This window comes from Hyaena hyaena, unplaced genomic scaffold, assembly GCF_003009895.1.
Source record: "Hyaena hyaena isolate Hyena2069 unplaced genomic scaffold, ASM300989v1 scaffold_10, whole genome shotgun sequence".
Classification (NCBI taxonomy): domain Eukaryota; kingdom Metazoa; phylum Chordata; class Mammalia; order Carnivora; family Hyaenidae; genus Hyaena; species Hyaena hyaena.
Window position 1 is genome coordinate 5816349 of NW_024080642.1, and position 11637 is coordinate 5827985.

At 48.3% G+C, this 11637-nt stretch overlaps 1 protein-coding gene and 1 pseudogene across 1 annotated transcript in view; one reads left to right on the forward strand and one right to left on the reverse strand.

Annotated features, from left to right (window-relative positions):
• NXN (nucleoredoxin) overlaps positions 1-11637 on the forward strand; it is a 166942-nt gene that overhangs the window by 30467 nt on the left and 124838 nt on the right. The gene's annotated exons all lie outside the window — the stretch shown is intronic.
• On the reverse strand, positions 10696-10871 carry LOC120246805 (annotated as a pseudogene).

Here is an 11637-nt window from a genome sequence, read left to right on the forward strand (position 1 = left end):
ACGTAGTGAATGACACCTTCAGGGCTTCAGGCCCCGCGCCCACGCCCCAGGGGGTCCTAAACTTTTTTGTAACTTCCACACTTGCGCTGGCCAGAAGGGGGTAACTGCCCTTTCACCCTTAGTCGTGAGTCTTTGAGAGCGCACAAAGAAATCTACCGTTCCTTCAGCGCAAGCCTGTGGGAGCAATGGTGATGGATGGCAAATTGTGGAGAATTCTGCATTCCAGCGCGCTGAGGTCAGCGTATGCGGGAGCCGAGTAGCAGTGGTTTTCAGGGCTCAGCCTGTGCTCCCGGGACGGCCTGGCTTCTCCCGTGCACTGAGTAGATGAACCTCCACTTCCTGGGTGCCCATTGTTTTGGTGCTTCCCATCATTTCTGCCCTTGCGGCCATGCCACTAGTGAATGTGCAGGACCCCAGGCCAAGGGCAGGGAGGAAGGGCCGGTGTAGCCCATCCCTGTGGACCAGGACTTGCTTTACGGTGAGGAATGCTGCCCCCACCCCCAGCCCTGCCCAGACTCATGCCTGAGGTTTTACTGCTTTCGTTCACTTCCATACATGGAAGTGGGGTTGCCAGCCCCCCCCCCCCGCCGCGAGAGGGCCTGTAGCAGGAGGTTTGTTTCCCCACAGCTGACAGACACCCCCTGGCTCACATTTTTAAAATGTATTTATTGAAAAAGACTCTGGATTTAACCACACATGTCTGCAGAAAGAGAGCTTGGCCATCTCCCCAGAGAGAAGAGGCAGTAGAAACGGCAGTCTGGGTCCTCAGTGCTGTGGTTACAACCCTTACCTCCAACTCCGTGATTGTTAAGAAAGTTCTAATCGCGTAAGCGGTGAGCTAGCAAATCTTGAAATAAGTAAAAAAGCTTTTTGGGGGCGGAGATCCATTTTATAAACGTGTGTGTATTAACATATGTTAGCATACATGCATTTTTGTCACTGATTTAAGAAAAACGTTATCTGAGGAGGACAAACCAAAATGTCGAAGTGCTCTACTGAAACGAAATGCCCAAAACAGCCCAACCCGGGGCTGCCAGTCCTAATACCTGTAGACCTTGACACTGCCCAGTAGCCAGCAGATGTGTATTGGCAAAGAACTTAATTGGTTTTGCCAAGGAAATGCTTTTTATAACACACAGCACTAGGGATCTCCCCATTTGACTTTGCTTTTGCTTCATAAAAGATCCATGTAAGAGACTTCTAGAAAGCGATCGTTGACAACAGTGGATGCTAAAGTCATTCTGGGAAGTCCTGAGCATGTTTCTGATGGAGCCCTCTTTACTGGTTCGGTGTGTCATTTGCTGGTCCCCTTGGGCCAAGGTTACCATATCGCCGCCTCCTTTTCTCTGCTACCATATTGGTTGCATACAATTCTTTGGATATGTTTTCCCGGGGTTTCTTTGTAATCTGCCTCCCATCTCTGAAATTTGTTAAGAGTGGAATCTGAATTATTCGAAAGCTGTAATTCAAGACGGTAAACTTCTGGAAGCATGGGACAAACTCTGCTTTTGTTTGGGGGGCTGGAAGAGGGGTGAGAAGATTGGTACTGGCCTGACAGTTTGCTCAGCCCACCCTCCCGCAGACACTCAGTACTGTTCCTGCCTTAGATTAGATCTTAAAAAAAAAAAAAAAAATCACACGTTCTAGTCCTTTTTTTACCGGGATTTATTTTGAGCTTAGAATAGCAAACCTTAAGCTTCTTGATCTCTGTCCTTGCTCCCTTCCCCCACCGGATCCCTTTCTTTAATTGTATGAAAAGATTTTGAAATTCTTCCTTGATTCTTTCCTGCCTCGAGGGAAAGGGGTGAATCGGCACCAGCTTTTATTGCCGGAGCCCGTGATGTTGATCTGAATTCCTTTTCTTGCTCTTTTGCTAGTTAAAAGATTCCCTGCTGTGACAGATGGATGTGTATTCTGAGGGCATTGAATCTGTAAGGTGGATGGAACTGCCTTCTGAGTTAAAGGGCTTCTTTTAAGCAACCCTTCTTTCCCTTCTTTTTCAAAAAATGATCTCTCAAGCATCAGGCTGTCATCAACCTACTAATTGTTTTGCCTCCAAGCGGGACCAATACTTGGGGCAAATTACTTCTGGCTGTTGAGCAGTTTGGTTTCAGCATTTTCCTCCCAGAAGCTGCCGGCCAAATGGCTGTTATCACAAGGTGCTGGGCCTGCACGCTGGGGCCTAAGGATGGGTAATGTCTGCCTGCATCACCTACCCCCAGCTGCTGCTCCCAGGCTGAGTTCAGGCTGAGTCCCCAGCCTCCCCCCCCCCCCCCGGCCCCCTGCCTCCCCCACCCCCGTGGTGGGGGGAGGGGTCCAGGGGTGGGAGTCTGGGGGAGTGGAGGGGGAGGGCCCTCCCTTTGCCTCCTTTTTCCAGATTGAGGAAGACAGTAGTGCTCAGTGCTTGCAAAGGAGGCCAGTGGAGCAGAGACCTAGTCTCTGTTCTTCCTGTTGTTAAGAATGTGTCCCATCTTTTAGGGAACATACTTCCCAACCTCGGAGCACAGGGGAAAGAGGCAGGGAATGCTCTTGGGAACTAGTTCTCTCAGGTTTGCCTCAAGAGCTTATCCCAAGTGAAACATCAAGTTGTGATTTTTCAACCCTGGTTGATGCTCAGAGTCAACCGGGGAGCTCTTTGAAAATAAATATGCCCAGGGGTTCCCGGGTTGCTCAGTCGGTTAAGCATCCGACTTCAGCTCAGGTCATGATCTCAGTTTGTGGATTTGAGCCCAGCGTTGGGCTCTGTGCTGACCGCCAGCTCAGAGCCTGGAGCCTGCTTCAGAGTCTGTATCTCCCTCTCTCCTCTGACCCTCCCCTGCCCACACTGTCTCTCTCTCTCTCTCTCTCTCTCTCAGAAATTAAAAAAAAAAAAGAAAGAAAGAAAAAGAAAAAAGAAAATACATATGCCCGGGGCACCTGGGTGGCTCAGTTGGTTGAGTGTCCGACTCTTAGTTTCAGCACAGGTCATGATCCCTGGTTCGTGGGATCACACCCTGTGTCCTGCTCTGTGCTGAGCATGGAGCCAGCTTGGGATTCTCTCTCTCTCTCTCTCTCTCTCGCTCCCTCTCGCTCCCTCTCCCTCAAAACAAAAAACAAAAGCCATATTCCCAATGCTTGTCACTATTGTGTCCCTAGGATATATACCACAGTGCCTGGTACATAGGACGTGCTCTATATGAAGTTAGTTGACTGCAAGGGAACCCCATTCTGCCTGACCATAACGTCTAAGAAAGTGAGTGGGTACGATCTTGTAGTCAGTGATTCATACGGAGTCCAGAGTAGCTGTGAGATGTACCCTTCTTTCCCGTGTGAGACCCAGTAGTCATGTAGCTCTGGTCCGTCTCAGGCAGGCCCTGATGACTGTGAGTGTTAATACGCTTTTAGGTGGCCACGATACTCCAGTATCTAGTGCTTTGTGATCTAGAAAGAGACACATAAAAGAAGGGGATGCTGAGAATAAATAATCATGATAAGAACAAGAATTACAGCTTTCATTTATGGGGTGTGCACTTTGCCAGGCCCTGGCAGTGCTTTGTACATGTTTATTTAAGTTCTGATGTTGATGTGAGCAGGCCGGGTCTGAGGACCCAGAGGGGGGTCCTCCAGGACCAGCCATGAGGGTCCTTGGCTTTGAGCAGGAAGGAAATCAAATAGAGCCGCGAGGAAGTAAGAGCAGAGTTTATTGAAGATCTAGGGAGAGCAGATAGAGACAGAGCGTCTGGGAGACTCGGAAAGGAAAGGAGCACGAGCCTTTGCGTGGCGTCTGGAGTTTGTACCCAGGACGGTGGTGTGCCCTCTCAGGCGTCTGGGGCCGCGCTCAGTGTCCTCCACAAGTCATCTGCACCCTGGAGCCAGGGGTCTTGCTTCAAGGTGTTTGGAGTCTGTGGTCTTCGTTTACAGGGACCTCACCGGATGATCCTCAGGTGTTATTTAATGTGCTGGGCGGCTCCAAAGAAATCATTAACTCCTTGCCCTTCACAAGGTGGACATCCATTAAGGCATGTGTCAGCTAGGGGTGCAAGTCCTCAAAAGAATAGAAGCAGGACAAGAAGCAAAGGAAAAAGCCAGCCTTTTCTTTCACGAGGTGCCTTCCATTTCCCTGTCTCAACATAGCCGCTGAGGGAGGCCCTGTCGGGCTGAGTAGTTTGCCAGTCATGCGGAGAAGTCAGATACTGGTGAGGCAGTATCGGAGCTTGGGCCTTTGACCCCAGAACCTGCCCCTGGAACTGCCTAGTAACTGACAAAGGCTGTCACCTAAGGAGGTGTCTTCCATGTGCCAGGCACCACAATGGGAAGTCCTTACACGTGCTGCCTCATGTTATTTTCTTTTTTTTTATTAAAAAAATTTGTTTAATGTTTATTTCTGAGAGACAGAGACAGAGTGCAAGTGGGGGAGGGGAGAGAGAGGGAGACGCAGAATCTGAAGCAGGCTCCAGGCTCTGAGCTGTCATCATGAGCCCCATGCGGGGCTCAAACCCATGAACTGTGAGATCATGACCTGAGCTGAAGTCGGACGCTTAACTGACTGAGCCACCCAGGCGCCCCACCTCATATTATTTTCACAAGGACCTTTGAGGTAGGTACTATTACCCCCATTTCCCAGATGAGGAAACCGAAGTCCAGAGAGATTAAAAGATGGGCCCACAGAGCTAGTAAGTGGCAGAATCACCTGGTTTTCTTTTAATATGTTTTTTAAGGTTTATTTATTTGTTTTGAGAGAGAGAGCGAGAGAGCATGAGCAAGTGAGGGAGGGGCAGAGAGAGAGAATCTCAAGCAGATGCCGCACCGTCAGCACGGAGCCTGATGTCAGGCTCGAACCCACAAACTGTGAGATCATGAGCCTAAATCAAGGGTCGGAAGCATCACCAACTGAACCACCCAGTTAGGCACATTTTTAAGGTACATTTGGGAAGTGAATATGGCCTCTGTCTTTAGCAGGAATTTCTCAGCTTGGATATTACTTGGATAAGGCAGGCACACCAAGCTCTCTCTTAGAAAAGGGAGGATTTAAGAAAGTGGTTGAAACCTTCAGTTCTTGGAAGATGGGCTTCTGAATTTTCAAGCACATAGAATCCATCAACCCCTTGTCGTCTTTTAGTTAACCTGCTCCCCAGACACACACACACACACACACACACACACACACACACACACACACACACGTCTCTCTACCCCAGAAAAGAATGTCTACAGCAAAGAAAGAGCCCTTTGAGCAGCCAAAAGGGTGAAAACAGCCAAGGTCCCAGGACCCCAGGGACATTTCCAGCCTGTGGTTTGCTGACCCAACCCAGAGTGGCTCCTGATTGGCTGATCATCTCTGAATGATTAGCATTTCTGTGAAAGGGCAGAATTGACAAGATTTCTAGAGGGGAAAAAAAAAAAAAGAAAGAAAGAAATCATCTGGGCGATAAGCAGTGGGAGCAAATCGGAGAGGGCTGCCCCTGACGGTGAGGGTGGACAGAGCTGTTGGGGCGGCTGGTGCCCTTTGGCCCTATGATCTGCACTACTGGACCCCTCTCTTCGTTGTATTGGGGGAGGACATCCAGAGCCTTAGTGCCCACTGACTTTTCACTGTTTAACTTCATTCCCCGGGGTTCCTCTAAGACCCACCAAGCACAGATCCCTCCTGTCACCTAACCACAGGAAGCACGTGGCCGATTTCCACACGGATCTTTTGTGTGTTTAGGAAACAATAGAGGAATAATCTTCTCTTCCACAAAGAAACATGCTCCTTGCCCGTTTTTCTAGAATCCTCTGTCCTTTCTCGGGGAACTTCTATTTCCTAACCTGTAGAGATTTAGGAGTAAAAAGCAATACCATTTTGCCCCTGCTCTGTGCCGCGCAGAGCTGATAGGAAGTGGTGGGCCTGGGGAGAGCACCCTTCATCTCAGAGGGGTACTCATGCGGGACTGCAGACCTGGGTGGTCAAATCTTCCAAAATGTTTACAAAATGGGGGCTCTTCCGATTTCTAAGTGGTGTTAGCCAGTTAACAGTTCAGATGTGTGTGCCAGGCGAGGCATCTAGGGGCCTGGTTTGGTCCTTGGGTGGCCTCCAGAGGATTTGGGGCTCACGGGCCGCGGGTGGTATAGGAGCTCGGAACACTGTGCTCTCTGTGCTCTGTCTGTACCTGGCGGCCCGTGGGGCACCTGTGGGTGGGTGGGTGGTTTGCACAGGGAGGTCCTGGGGGCATTCAGGAACGTGAGGCGCGCGGGTTCCAGGGAGTTTATGGTCTTCTAACAGAGGAGAGGCCCCACCTCGGTCAGCGAAGATGGCATTCAGCCGTGTGAGTCGGAAGGCGAGCCCGGGACCCCTTGGAGTGGTCAGGGAAGCTAGGGTTTGCTGTGGCCTGGGGAGAGGAGAGGGAGAAGGGACATTTCACATGGAGTTCCCAGGGTGAGCTCACAAGTGGTCGCAGTGCATACTCTCTGCACAGCACCGGACTGTCTTCAGAGCGCCTTCAGCGGTGCGTATTCCTGACGACAGGGCTGCGAGAGGAGGGAAGTCACATTTACCTACACAGGGGAAGACGTGCCAGCCGGGGACGGAACACCGGGCCAGTGCTTTGCAAGCTCTTTTCCATGTTACCCACAAAACAACCTTGTGATTAAGTGGCGTTAATCCACTTTTTTTCAAGTGAGGAAATTGAAGCTCAGAGAAGCAAAGTGATTTGCCCAAGCCGTGCAAATTAGCAAGCGGTGGTGATGGCTTTCAGGCTCAGGCCTGTCCAAAATCCAGCCTCTTTTTTTTTTTTTTTTTTTTAATTTATTTTTGAGAGAGAGAGAGACAGAGCGCGGGCAGGGGAGGGCCAGAGAGAGAGGGAGACACAGAATCCAAAGCAGGTTCCAGGCTCTGAGCTGTCAGCACAGAGCCCGACGTGGGGCTCGAACTTGTGAACCACAAGACCATGATCTGAGCCAAAGGTGGATGCCTAATCAAATGAGCCACCCAGGTGCCCCCAGCCTCCTCCTGTCACCAAAAGCGTTCTGGTCCATGCAGCTGTAAAAGTCAGACCAGGGACTCAAACCCAGATCCTGAGGAGGCCTGGGATGGAGGCCCTTTCTGGGAGTAGAGGAATAGAAGTCTGCGTGAGGGCGGGGCTGGAGAAGCAGGCTAGAACGTTTACACCAAATGTATGATGAGTTAAGCAGCCATTAAAGGATTTTGAGCAGAGGCATGAGATGATGATTGTGGTATTTAAGGAAAATTATTCTGGTACGATTTTGTTGGAGAACCAGAGTGGGGAAGGGTGGCCTGGGAGGCTAATGAGAGGGTGCGGGCCAAGGTGGTGACAGAGGGCATGGCTTGTCTCGGGGATGGACTGAAGGCTTGCGAAAACAGTTTTCAGCCCCTTTTGATGCTTCCACAAACACTTTAAAGAGAAATGCTTGCTGTTACATTTTGGTATGTTGTTGATTACTGAGGCAACCATTCCTAGAGTTGTCTGGTGAGCCCTTTGGGCATCTGACTCCATTTTAGAAAAATCCATTTCCATTTTGCACCCAATTTTCTCTTCTCCATATGTTTCACAGTTGGCAGGTGGTTTGTTATTGTTGGTTTTAAAATTTCCCCCAGTGCGGCCCTTGCCTGAAAGAAAACACCAACCCTGTTGGGCACAATTTAAAAAGTGCTGACCTCTGCCTAAGCATTGCTGCATTTTTCTATTCAGTACCTAAGAGTGAGGAATATGAACTTGCTGGGAATCCCTGAACAAAGCTTGGTGTTTTTGAGGTGAGAATGAGGAAAAGGGCTTCCTTCCCTTTCTCCCTCTCTTCCACCTGCACCCTGTTGATCGGCTTGCTTGCAGAGGGACTTTTCCACATGGGAAAACTTGCCAGAGATGAAAGGAAAAGGATCTGGTCACTTTTATTTTATTTTGTTGATTGATTAATCAGTTGTAAGCTCCAAGCCCAACGTGGGGCTTGAACCCACGACCCCAAGATCAAGATTCACATGCTCTACTGTCTGAGCCAGCCATGCCCTCTGGATCTGGTCACTTTTAGTTATTTGAGACAGATGAGCAACAAAGACCTACCATACTTTCGTCCCTTTTCCATTCATCCAGTGGAAAGAGCTCAAAAGCCGAACCACGGGCTGAAGTAAAGTGAAAAGACGGGAGGAGCCACCTTGATGACATGAACACAAAGGAGGGCCTTTTGCTCACGGGAAGGTCACTACTTTCGGAGGCAGTTCCTCATCCATGGAAGGGTCTATATAAACTTTCAGCTTTAAAGTCAGAAGGAAAAGGGCACCTGGGTGGCTCAGAGGGTTAAGCATACGACTTTGGCTCAGGGCATGATCTTGTAGTTCATCAGTTCAAGTCCTGCATCAGGCTCTGCGCTGCCAGTGGAGCCTGCTTGGGATTCCCTGGTTCCCTCTTTTTCTGCCCTTTCCCTGCTTGAGTTCTCTCTCAAAATAAACATTAAAAAAAAAAGAAGTATATTTAATCTTCTTGGAGTTTGGGGCTATCACGGTGAAGATTGGCATATAAGTCACCTACATTCCAAGCTCCCCTTATAGAAGTTTGAGCAAGGTAGGTAGCAGGTGATAAATGTTTTTTAAGTGGAAGAGTTGAGTGAAATGGGTTTTTTATTTTTATTTTTTTAATGTTTTATTTCTGAGAGAGAGAGAGAGAGAGAGAGAGAGAGAGACAGTATGAACAGGGGAGGGTCAGAGAGAGAAGGAGGTACAGAATCTGAAACAGGCTCCAGGCTCTGAGCTGTCAGCACAGAGCCTGACACGGGACTCGAATCCACGAACCGTGAGATCATGACCTGAACTGAAGTCGGAAACTTAACCAACTGAGCCACCCAGACGCCCCTGAAATGAGTGTTTTTTTTAAAAGTTATATTTTGGGGGTGCCTGGCTGGCTCAGTCAGTAGAACATGTGACTCTTGATCTTGGGGTTGTACGAGCCCTGCATTGGGTGTAGAGCTTACTTAAATAAAAAATCTTTAGGGGGATCTGAATGGCTAAGTCTGTTAAGCATCTGACTTTAGGTCAGCTCATGTTCTCACAGTTTGTGGGTTTGAGCCCCACATCAGGCTCTCTGCTATCAGTGTGGAGCCTACCTCAGATCCTCTGTCTCCCTCTCTCTGCCCCTCCGCCACTTGCTCTCTCTCTCAAAATAAGCATTAAAAATCTTTTTTAAAAAGTTATATTTTTCATTGTGGTAGAATATATATAATATTTTCGCTGTTTTTAAGCATACAATTAAGTGGCATTAGGGACACTCACAGTTATGCAGCCATCACCACCGTCCATCTCCAGAACTTTCTCGTCTTCCCCACCTGAAACTCTCTTACCTATTAAACAATAACTCCTCTTTCCCTCTCTGGCATCAACCATCCTACCTCCTGTCTCTATGATTTGGACTACTCTAGGAACCTCACGTAAGTGGAGCCACGCAGTATTTGTCTTTGTGTGCCTGGCTTCTTTCACATCACGTCATGTCTTCTAGGTTCCTCCACGTTGTGGCGTGTGTCAGGTTTTCCTTCGTCTGTCAGGCTAATATCCGCATTGCATGTGTGTTCCCCGTCTTGCTTACCTATTCGTCTGTCCGTAGACACTGAGCTAGATTTCAAGGTCTCTTCCAACTTTATGATTTTACAAATCCCCGATTTTCCTGTCATCACCTAATTTGTTCTCTGCCCATAAAATAGGACTGGCAATGATGGATTTTTTTTTTGGCTGGGGGACGATATTATTTAAAATTTTCTTAATAATGTTCCTTAATAATGTTTCTTTATTTTTGGGGCGCCCGGGTGGCTTAGTCGGTTAAGCGGCCGACTTTCGCTTAGGTCGTGATCTCGCGGTTCGTGGGTTCGAGTCCCGCGTCGGGCTCTGTGCTGACTGCCAGCTCAGAGCCTGGAGTCTGCTTCAGAGTCTGTGACTCCCTCTCTCTCTGACCCTCCCCTGCTCATGCTGTCTCTCTCTCTCTCTCCTAGAAATAAATAAAAATTTAAAAAATTAAAAAAAAATAATGTTTCTTTATTTTTGAGAAAAAGAGAGGGCGACAGAGGATCTGAAGTGGCCTCCATGCAGACAGCAGAGAGCCCAGTGCGGGACTCTAACTCAAACCATGACATCTTGACCCGAGCTGAAGTCCCACCCTTAACTGACTGAGCCACCCCTCCCCAAGTGCCCCTAGTAATGTTCTTTTGAAGAAAGATACATGATTTAATGCCAAGGTGTTACTTATTTTCAATGTCTGAAGGCTGGAAGAAGTAACTTAGAAGAAGCATGGAAGCTGTAGAGAGCAGACAAGCGTGGGGGTGAGTGCTCAGGACCTTGTCAGGGAATCCTTTCTGCGTTTCCATTGTGATCGCAGAACGCTCTCTGGTTAGTAGACCTCCTTGGAGCCTCTGTTTCCCTGCCTGTGACTTTTCTCTGGAGGTCCATAAATTGGAATAGTTACAATAGAGCCAGGAGTCAGCCATCCCCGGGGCAACTTCATGGAGGGCACATACCTCGGTAGAGAGATTTAAAATTCACCAACGTTTTAGTCGAGAGAGAATTATGATGCCTGAGAAGGAGCTAACCCTAATATTTACCTTTAGAACGTGACAGGTTATTTAAAAGTGGTGAAGTATGTTGGCACAGAGGAGGGAGGGTAGAGTCTTGAGCCTGCCTACCTACCCTGTAGAAACCCCGAGGAGGCAAACACATGCTGTGAATTGAAGGCTGTGCGGTGGCATCCTATTTTTAAGGGTTCTGGAAAGCCTGCTGGGTTGTTGTAAAGGTGCCAGTCCTGAGTAGTGATTGCTGCATGAAGGGGAGTTGCCCTTGACCTCCGCAGAATTGATTCTTCAATTAGCAATAATCGCGCCTCGGATAAACCTCATTGGCTACGATACTGCCACTGCGCAAAGCTTCCGCAGAATTGATTCTTGGCAGCTCTACTGTTGCATTTTAAGGTTGCCCGAGGCTCTTTTTTCCCCCAATCTTACCAAAAATATCTATCAGGATATTTTTCTTTTTCAAAAGTAATACAGGACCATTGTAGAAAATTGGAAAATATGAAAAAAGTGTACAGGGAAGGGGAATCACATGTAGGCTTCTTTTCCTGTGTACTTCTATTTCCGTGTAAGACTGGATTCTTCTACAAGATGGTCTCTGAGAGCTACATGGTATTTCACTGTATAAAAAGGCCATGCTTCAGGGCGCCTGGGTGGCTCAGTTGGTTAAGCATCTGATTTTGGCTCAGGTCATGATCTCACAGTTGGTGGGTTTGAGCCCCGTGTCAGGCTCTGTGCTGACAGCTCAGAGCCTGGAGCCTATTTCAGATTCTGTGTCTCCCTCTCTCTGTGCCCACATACCCCCACCTCTCATGCTGTCTCTCTAGCTCTCTCTCTCTCTCAAAAATAAAAAATAAACATTAAAAAAAATTTATAAATGCCATGCTTCATTTAACCATTCCCTCCTGTGGGAAACTTCGGCCAGTTCCAAATTTTACTGTAATCATCAGTGCGCTAGTAAACTCGGTTTGATGTACATCTCGGCGTGCATTTTTGGTTGTTTCCGTAGAATAAATCCCTCAGAAGGACTCCTAGTTTGGGGCGGCTGGGTGGCTCAATTGGTTAAGTGAACCACTTCAGCTCAGGCCATGATCTCATGGTTCTTTTTAATTTTTTTTTTTT